General features: G+C 36.8%; 2 non-coding genes across 2 annotated transcripts; one reads left to right on the forward strand and one right to left on the reverse strand.

Moving 5' to 3' along the window:
* Positions 1 to 6,102: 6,102 nt before the first annotated feature.
* On the forward strand, positions 6,103 to 6,208 carry LOC128285031 (small nucleolar RNA R71). The gene has a single exon (XR_008275447.1). It is a non-coding gene; the product is annotated as a small nucleolar RNA R71 (small nucleolar RNA).
* A 2,338-nt stretch (positions 6,209 to 8,546) lies between these two features.
* On the reverse strand, positions 8,547 to 8,651 carry LOC128284742 (small nucleolar RNA R71). Its single transcript, XR_008275164.1, has one exon. It is a non-coding gene; the product is annotated as a small nucleolar RNA R71 (small nucleolar RNA).
* Positions 8,652 to 9,194: the final 543 nt, after the last annotated feature.

Here is a 9,194-nt window from a genome sequence, read left to right on the forward strand (position 1 = left end):
CCATATAGAATGGCTCATTGAATTAAAAGAATTGAAGGCTCGATTGCGGGAGTTAACGGACAAGGGATTTGTGAGACCGAGTTTCTCTCCACAGGGTGCTCTGTATTATTCGTAAAGAAGAAGGATGGTTCAATGAGACTTTGCATTGATTACCGTCGACAATAAGGTGACTATAAAGAACAAGTACCGTTCTTGAGGATTGATGATTTATTCGATCGGTTAAAGGGGCCACAGTGTTTTCAAAGATTGATTTGAGGTCGGTTACTACCGGTGAGAGTTAAGAAGTCGGATGTCGAAAACCGCCTTTAGGACAAGGTATGGACATTATGAGTTTCTTGTGATGCCTTTCGCTTAACAAATGCTCCACTATATTTATGGACTTAATGAATCGGATCTTCCAGCCATATTTGGATAAGTTTGTAGTAGTGTTTATAGATGACATTTTAATTTATTCTCGAGATGAGTCGAACATGCGAACACTTGAGAACTATATTGCAAATCTTGAGAGAAAAGAAACTGTTTGCCAAGTTTAGTAAAAGTGAGTTACGGCTTCGTGAAGTCGGATTTTTGGGGCATATAGTCTCGGTGATGGTATTCGGTGGATCCAAGCAAGATTTCTGCGATCGTTGATTGAAACCGCCCAAGAATGTATCAGAGGTTAGAAGCTTTTAGGCTTAGCCGGGTATTATAGACGTTTTGTTGAAGGATTTTCGATGATTGCCTCTCCTATGACTAAGTTGTTGCAAAAGAATGTTAAGTTTGAATGGACTGATAAATGTCAACAAAGTTTTGAAAAATTGAAAGCACGATTGATGAAGCACCAATTTTAGTACAGCCCGAGTCGGGAAAGGAGTTCGTAATTTATAGTGATGCATCATTGATGGGCCTTGGATGTGTGTTGATGCAAGAGGGTAAAGTGGTAGCTTATGCTTGAGACGTTAAAACCGCATGAGAAGAACTATCCTACACATGATTTGGGCTGGCATTGTTGTTTTGCCTTGAAAATTTGGCGACATTATTTGTACGGTGAAAATGCTGAATTTTCTTGATCACAAAAGTTTGAAGTACTTGATGAATCAAAAGGATCTGAATCTGCGGCAATGAAGATGGCTTGAATTATTAAAGGATTATGATCTAGTGATTGATTATCATCCGGGAAAAGCAAATGTAGTTCTTGGCGCTTTGAGCGAAAATTTCTTTTTACTTTGAGAGCCATGAACACGGGGTTAGCATTGTCGATGATGGGTCAATCTTAGCGAAATGAGAGCTAAACCGTTATTTCTCCGATTAATTTGTGATGCTCAAAAGAATGATAGTGAGTTGCGGATCAAGAGAACTCAATGCGAATCGAGTTACGACTCAGATTTTCGAGTTGGACCGGATGATTGTTTGATGTTTGAGACAGGATATGTGTGCGAAAAGCGATAAATTGATTGAAAATATTACATGAGGCGCACAATGGCTGTTTATCGTTCATCTGGTAGCACAAAATGTATAATGATTTAAAGAAGTCAGTATTGGTGGCGGGATTACTTCAACCATAATGGTGCTCGAGTGGAAATGGGACAAGATTACCATGGATTTTGTAACGGTTTGCCTTTAACTCCTAAAAGAAGGATCTTTGTTTGGGTAGTGGTTCATAGATTAACAAAGTCAGCCCACTTTATACCGATGACGTCTGATTACTCACTTGATAAATTAGCGAATTATATGTTCTTGAAATTGTGAAGTTGCACGGAGTACCTATGTCTATAATATCGATAGAGATCCAAGATTTACCTCGAGATTTTGGAAAAAGTTACAAGAAGCTTTGGGTACAAAATTGAACTTTAGTACCGCATTTCATCCACAAACAGATGGTCAAACGAAAGAGTAATCCGGTATTGAAGATATGCTTAGATCTTGTGTTTTAGAATTTGGAGGTAGTTGGGAGAAATATCTATCTTTGATTGAGTTTGCCTACAATAACAGTTATCAATCAAGTATACAAATGGCACCGTACGAAGCCTTGTATGGTCGTAAGTGTCGGACTCCTTTATATTGGACCGAGCTTAGTGAGAAACAGATTCATGGAGTTGATCTAGTTAAGGAAACCGAAGAGAAAATAAAAGTAATTCGGGATTGCTTAAAAGCTGCTTCAGATCGACAAAAGTCATATGCAGATTTAAAAAGAAAAGAGATTGAATTTTAGGTGGGTGATAAAGTGTTCTTGAAGGTGTCACCATGGAAAAAGATTCTGAGATTTAGTCGGAAAGGCAAGTTGAGTCCGCGTTTTATTGGGCGTCTGAGATTCTTGAGAGAATTGGACCGATGGCATATCGGTTGGCCTTACCGGCGAGTTAGAAAGAATTCATAACGTGTTTCATGTATCAATGTTGCGACGTTATCGTTCGATCCTTCACATGTGATTTCTCCAACGAAATTGAGATTCGATCGGATATGACCTATGAGGAGGAACCAATAAAGATTTTGGCTCGAGAGGTTAAGCAGTTAAGAAATAAAAGTATAGCTTTAGTGAAAGTATTGTGGCACGACATGGGATAGAAGAGGCTACGTGGGAACCCGAGGAAGCTATGAGGAAACAGTACCCAAACCTCTTTCTGGGTAAGATTTTCGGGACGAAAATCTCAAAAGGGGGAGAATTGTGACAACCCGAATTAGGGCCTAATCGAAATAGTGGTTTCGTGACCACAAATCCGAGATAGAAATAATTGTTTTATAATTATTTTGGGGTTTATGATATGATTGCATGATTGTGTGAAAATTTCGTGATGAAATTCTATGCCTAAAGTGCTTAAATTGAAAGTAGGGACTAAATCGAATAAGTTGCAAAATTTGCATCCCGAAGTTTTAGTATGAAATTGTTTTGGAATATTAATTAGGAGGTCTTAAATAGCAATTTGACCAATTTTAAGTTCATGGACAAAATTAGGACATGGAAGGAATTTTTGAAAGTTTAGTAAGGAGGGCATTTTGGTCATTTGGATATTAAATGAAATAAAATGGGAAAAATAACACAAAATTGGTCATCATCCTCCTTAGTTTCTGCGAATTCTCCCTCTTTCCATAGCTAGGGTTTCTTCAACTTTCAAGCTCCATAGTAAGTGATTCCAAGCCCGTTTTAATGTTCTTTACGTTTTTGGAATCCGGAAACTCGATTAAGCTTATGCTAGTAATAATTTAACCTAGGGTTCACATTTGGAAAAATACCCATAGGTGAAATTTTTGTATTTTGATGTTTTATGATAGAATATGAGGTTTTAAATTATGTTAAATAACTTGTGCTACTCGGTTTTAAGTGAAAGCAGTAAAAGCAGCATAATCGGTAAAAATACCTATTGTTCATAACTATATGATAGAGTGAGAATTTGATGTTGTTGTAGAAGAGAAAATGTTCAGCATATCATAAAATATAAGAATAAGGGCTGAAATTAAATTCCGAGCCTAGGGGCAAAATTGTAATTTTGAAAAGTTAGGGGCAAAATGTAATTTTTCCATGATGTGATTTTTGGATTGAAATAAATAGTATGAGTATTAAATGAGCTAAATGTGTTATTATAGATCAAGAAAGGCGCGAATTGATCTCGAGCAGGGAAGGAAAAAGTTTTGGACTAAATTGCAAAATTTCCACATTTTGCACCAAGGTAAGTTGTATGTAAATATTACAATAATTTCATGTACATTCTTATATTTCAGCCTATTATATAAATATACTAGCTGATGTTAAAATATAAATCGACTATTGGAAGAATGGAAATAAATATAGAGAGATCCGGTTGAACATTGGAGAGATCGAATGAAATAGAGGGCGTAGCTAGGTCACATGTATGATCTTGAGTGCACATCATGTGTACAAGAAAGCTACGAGACACCTGTAGTAGCTAGGTCACATGTGTGATACGAGATGTATCCCATGTAGACAAGAGAGCTACGTGAAAGATAAATGTAGCTAGGTGCATGCGTGATTCCAAGTGAAGGACACCATGTAGACAAGAGAGCTACGTGAAAGATAAATGTAGCTAGGTCGCATGCGTGATTCCAAGTGAAGGACACCATGTAGACAAGAGAGCTACGAGACAAATCGGTTGGAGTCGCATGAGTGGTACTAAGTGTTCACCATGTGTACAAGAGAGCCGAACTAAGCGAAGTATGATGGTGGAGCTGTGTCTTTGAAACCATTAAATATCGAGGATTGATCCGAATTGTTCAACGGGATGGTTTTGTGGTGATATTGTGGTTTGGACCTACACTTATGGTGAATGAAATGTGGTGAAAATGATTTGTGGTATATACATATATAAGATAAAATGAGGTTAGCATAAAGAATGTGTGAAAGAGTGAAATTAGCATTAAAACTGTTTTTAGATGGTAGCAGTGACGTGATTTTGAAAAATCACCAAAATAGGAGGAATATAATTAGAGGTTGAATGAGATGTGAAATTAAAGTTTAATGAGTCTACTTTCATATAAAAGAAACAGAGCAAGCAAAGGAATTCTATATTTTGAGATATTTACAATTGTATGTGACTTGCTCAGGATGAATACGTGATCCCCTGTTCCAACTTTGAAAAATCATTAAAAATTGTACAAGGAAAATTAAGAAATATAGTTTACATGCCTAAATTCCTTATTGAGACTAGTTTTAAATGAAACAGATCTCAGGGTTGTTTGAATTGTGTACTGAGAGATATTCAATTCGTAGTGAACAGAGGTCAGATCAGTCGAGCTGTGTAACAGGGAAACTTTAACTAATAAACTGTACTAATCGGCTGAACCAAAAATTATAGAAAAAATTAGCAAAAAGCTTTATGAGTCTAGATTCAGGAAATTTTACGGATTTTAATTTCGAGTTTTGTAACCCGAGTTATGATTTATTTAGTGAATATGATGCAGTAGAGACAGCTAAATCAAAGTGGAATGAATAGTGAAGTTAAAGTAGATAAACTTGAATTGTTGTGTAAACATGTTAGATTCTTTAATTAGTATTTACATACTTACTTACTAAGCTATAAGCTTACTTTGTTTCTCTCTTTTGTCTTATAGTGTTCTTGACTTGCTCGGGAGTTAAGGATCGTGAAGATCTATCCGCACTATCATACTTTAGGGTATTTGAACTAAACGTTTTGAATTATGGCATGTATAGTAGGCTTAATTATTTTGTTACGTGTCATATTTGTCTAGGTTAAAATATTAGTTTCAGTACTCGACCAGATACTTTGTACAAGCCATTAAAGTGGGCTAATATTGTTCAAGACATATGTTATACGATGCACTATCAAATTGGATGACATATTTACATCTCGATTATGTTTAATGGTATGTGTTATGTTCTGGTAATACCTTATATCCTGTTCCGGCGACGGTAACGGGTAAGGGGTGTTACATACATGCTCTTTTTATTTGGTGTTACTAGATAAACTTCCTAGTGGTCTTTGCGAAATTAGTTTGGACAGCTGGCCTATCTGAGTTTCGAGCCCTTGGATCGACGCTTGCTGATTCTTAACTGCTATCTTGGTATTCTAGAAATGAGTTTCTGACACTGATATGAACTTTGAGAGTATCTCTTCAAGGTTTAGCTTCTTTTCCTGTTGGTAGGGTGGTTGTTGGTAGGATGAAGGTGGTCTCTGGTTTCCTTGGCCTCCTAATGAGAAATTTTGGTGGTTCCTCCAACTTGCATTGTAAGTGTTACTGTATAGATTGTTTTGAGATCGAGGATTATTACCCATATAATTTAACGGCTCGTTATCCATATTATGGCCAGAAGGTTGGTATCCCGAATTGCTTGATTCACCTCCACTTGCTTCGCACTGCATTACTAGGTGAACCTGTGAAGAACTAAGAAAACCATCAATTTTCTTATTCAAGAGTTCTACCTGATTAGAGAGCATGGTGACTGAATCGATGTTATAAACACCGGCTATTTTTGTTGGCTTTGTCATCATGACTTGCCACTGATAGTTATTTAGTGATATCTCCTCTATAAACTCATAAGCATCTTCAGGTGTTTTATTATTGATGGTTCCGCCAGTAGCCGCATCAACCATTTGTCGAATCGAAGGATTCAGGCCATTATGGAACATTTGAACCTGTAGCCAAAGCGGTAACCCATGGTGGGGGCACCTTCTCAAAAGGTCCTTGTATCTCTCCCATGCATCGTAGAGTGTTTCTAAATCCATCTACACAAAAGAAGAGATATCATTATGTAATTTAGCCGTTTTAGCTGAAAGAAAATATTTTAGTAAAAATTTTTCGGTCATTTGTTCCCGAGTAGTAATTGACCCTTGTGGTAATAAGTTCAACCACTATTGGCTTTGTTTCTTAATAAAAAAGGGAATAACCGAAGACGAATGGCATTGTCAGAAACGCCATTAATTTTAAATGTATCGCAGAATTCCAGGAAATTTGCCAAGTGGGTGTTTGGATGCTCATCTTGCAAACCATCAAACTGAACAAATTGCTGTATCATTTGAATAGTTTTAGGTTTTAGTTCAAAGTTATTCGCAGCAATAGCAAGCCTAACTATACTTGACTCAGTTCCTGTTAAAGTAGGTTTAGCATAATCATATATATTACGTGGAGCAGGATTTTGATTAACCGCAATTGCAGGAGGTAGTTCATTGTCTTGATTTTCAGCCATCTCTTCGATTGGGGTTTAAGTATCGTCCTCCTACTCGTTCTCTGTGTATCTTAAGCTTCGCCTTATTTCTCTTTGGTTTCTACGAACTGTGCGATTGATTTCTTCGTCAAAAAGTAGTGGCCCTGATGGGTTTCTTCTAGTCATAAACTATAAAAACCTGCCAAGAGAAAGAACAATTAAATTTATAAATAAAATTAAAATTAAAATTAAATTAAATTGCAAGAGAAATAAATGGCTAAAGTAATAAAAATTGAGCGTTCCTAATATCTTAGTTCTCCGGCAACGGCACCAAAAACTTGATCGCGTGATTTCGTGATAGGTTTTAAATATTTATAGTTAATCATTCTTTGAAACTAACTATTATCGCAATATAGAAAAGTGTACCTATCGAGCAGTAGTATAGTTTTAGCAAGACCGGATTGTTGAACCCAAAGGAACTAAAAGTACTAGTAATGAATGTCTTTTTATTATCTAACCTAAGAATAAGGAGGTTTTGTTTTAACTAACTAATTATCTAAACTAAGCACTCACAGAGAATAGAATTAGGGAATTACTTTTGGGAAAATCGATTGAATTAAGACAATACCTAAGGAAAAATTCACCTAGACATCACTTGTTATTCTGACTCCGAATCAGACGATTTATTCATTTAATTTGTTCCATAGAGATCCCTAAGTTATGTTATTATCCCTATTCAAGACTAATAACGTCTAATCCCTAGGTTGAATAATTGAGACCTTTCTCTAATTAATACCCTAGGGTTGCATTAACTTGATCTATGAATCCCCTTATTAGGTTTCACCCTAATCTGGCAAAATCTTGTCACCCTATCAGTAAGCGTGCAATCAACTCCACTTAATTATGATAAATGTACTCTTAGACAGGGTCTATTCCTCCTCTGAATAAGAGCTTATCTTGAATCAGTATCCTGGGATATCAAAACAAGAATTAAGAATACATAATTAAGAACAAGTTAAATTTTATCATACAATTCAGAAAATAATAACAAGATTCATCTTAGGTTTCATTCCCCTTAGGTATTTAGGAGATTTAGTTCATAACTAAAAAGGAAAACATCTTAAAAGAATAATGAATACAAAACATAAAGAAAATCCAAAACTCCTGAAGGGAAATTGAGGGGAGATCTTCAATCTTGATGATGAATCCGGCTTCTGAGATGGATCAATCAGCTTCCTTTGAGTAATTCATTCCTTCCTCCCCGTGCCTCCCTTTATTCTCGTCCTCTAGGGTGTATTTATAGGGTTCGAAATGCCTAAGAACCCTCAAAAGTGGCATTTTCTGAATTGGACTCAACTTGGACTCAGCAGGGACACGCCCGTGTGTGATTACTTCAGGCCGTGTTTGAGCCTGTTAGAATGGCATGGGCATGTGTTATACCCGTGTGAGTCGTGCTTCAATTCTGCCAAATTGACACAGTTGTGTGGTCTACTCGTGTGAGGAAGTCTAGGCCATGTTGATTTCGTATGTTGGCCCATTTTCTCCATTTTTGGCCCGTTTCTCGTTCCTTTCGCTCTTCTATGCTCACCTAAGTATAAAACATGAAATTAAGGCATTAGGAGCATCGAATTCACCAATCCTAAGGAAAAATCATCCATAAAATGCGCTAAGCATGGGGTAAAAATATGTATAAATTATGGTAGTTTGTTCATTTTGATGGTTTGCAGGACGAAGATCCCAACGCTCACTCGACGAACTTCTTGGAACTCTGCGATACTTTTAAAATTAATGGCATTTCTGATGATGCCATTCGCCTTCGGTTATTTACTTTTTCATTAAGGAACAAAGCTAAACAGTGGTTGAACTTGTTACCACGAGGGTCAATCACTACTTGGGAACAAATGACCGAAAAGTTTTTAGTAAAATATTTTTCACTGGCTAAAATGGCCAAATTATGTAATGATATCTCTTCTTTTGTGCAGATGGATTTAGAAACACTCTGTGATGTATGGGAGAGATACAAGGACCTTTTGAGAAGATGCCCTCACCATGGATTACCACTCTGGCTACAGGTTCAAATGTTCCACAATGGCCTAAATCCTTCGACTAGACAGATGATTGATGTAGCTGCTAGTGGGACTATCAATAATAAGACACCTGAGGATGCTTGTGAATTTATAGAAGAAATGTCACTGAATAATTATCAGTGGCAAGTCATGAGGACAAAGGCAACAAAAGTAGCCGGCAATTTTAACGTCGATTCAATCACCATGCTCTCCAATCAGGTAGAACTTTTGAATAAAAAAATTGATGGTTTTCTTAGGTCTTCACAAGTTCACCCAGTAATGCAGCGTGAAGCAATTGGAAGTGGATCGAGCAATTTAGAATACCTACCCTATGGCCACAGCATGGAGAATGAGCGGTTAAATTTTATGGGTAATAATCCTCGACCTCAAAATAATCCTTATAGTAATACTTACAATGCAGGTTGGAGGAACCACCCAAATTTCTCATGGGGAGGGCAAGGAAATCAGAGACCACCATCACCTCCAGGCTTTCAACAACCACCTTACCAACAGGAGAAAAAGCGGAATCTTGA

The sequence above is a fragment of the Gossypium arboreum genome, chromosome 11 (assembly GCF_025698485.1).
Source record: "Gossypium arboreum isolate Shixiya-1 chromosome 11, ASM2569848v2, whole genome shotgun sequence".
Classification (NCBI taxonomy): Eukaryota; Viridiplantae; Streptophyta; class Magnoliopsida; order Malvales; family Malvaceae; genus Gossypium; species Gossypium arboreum.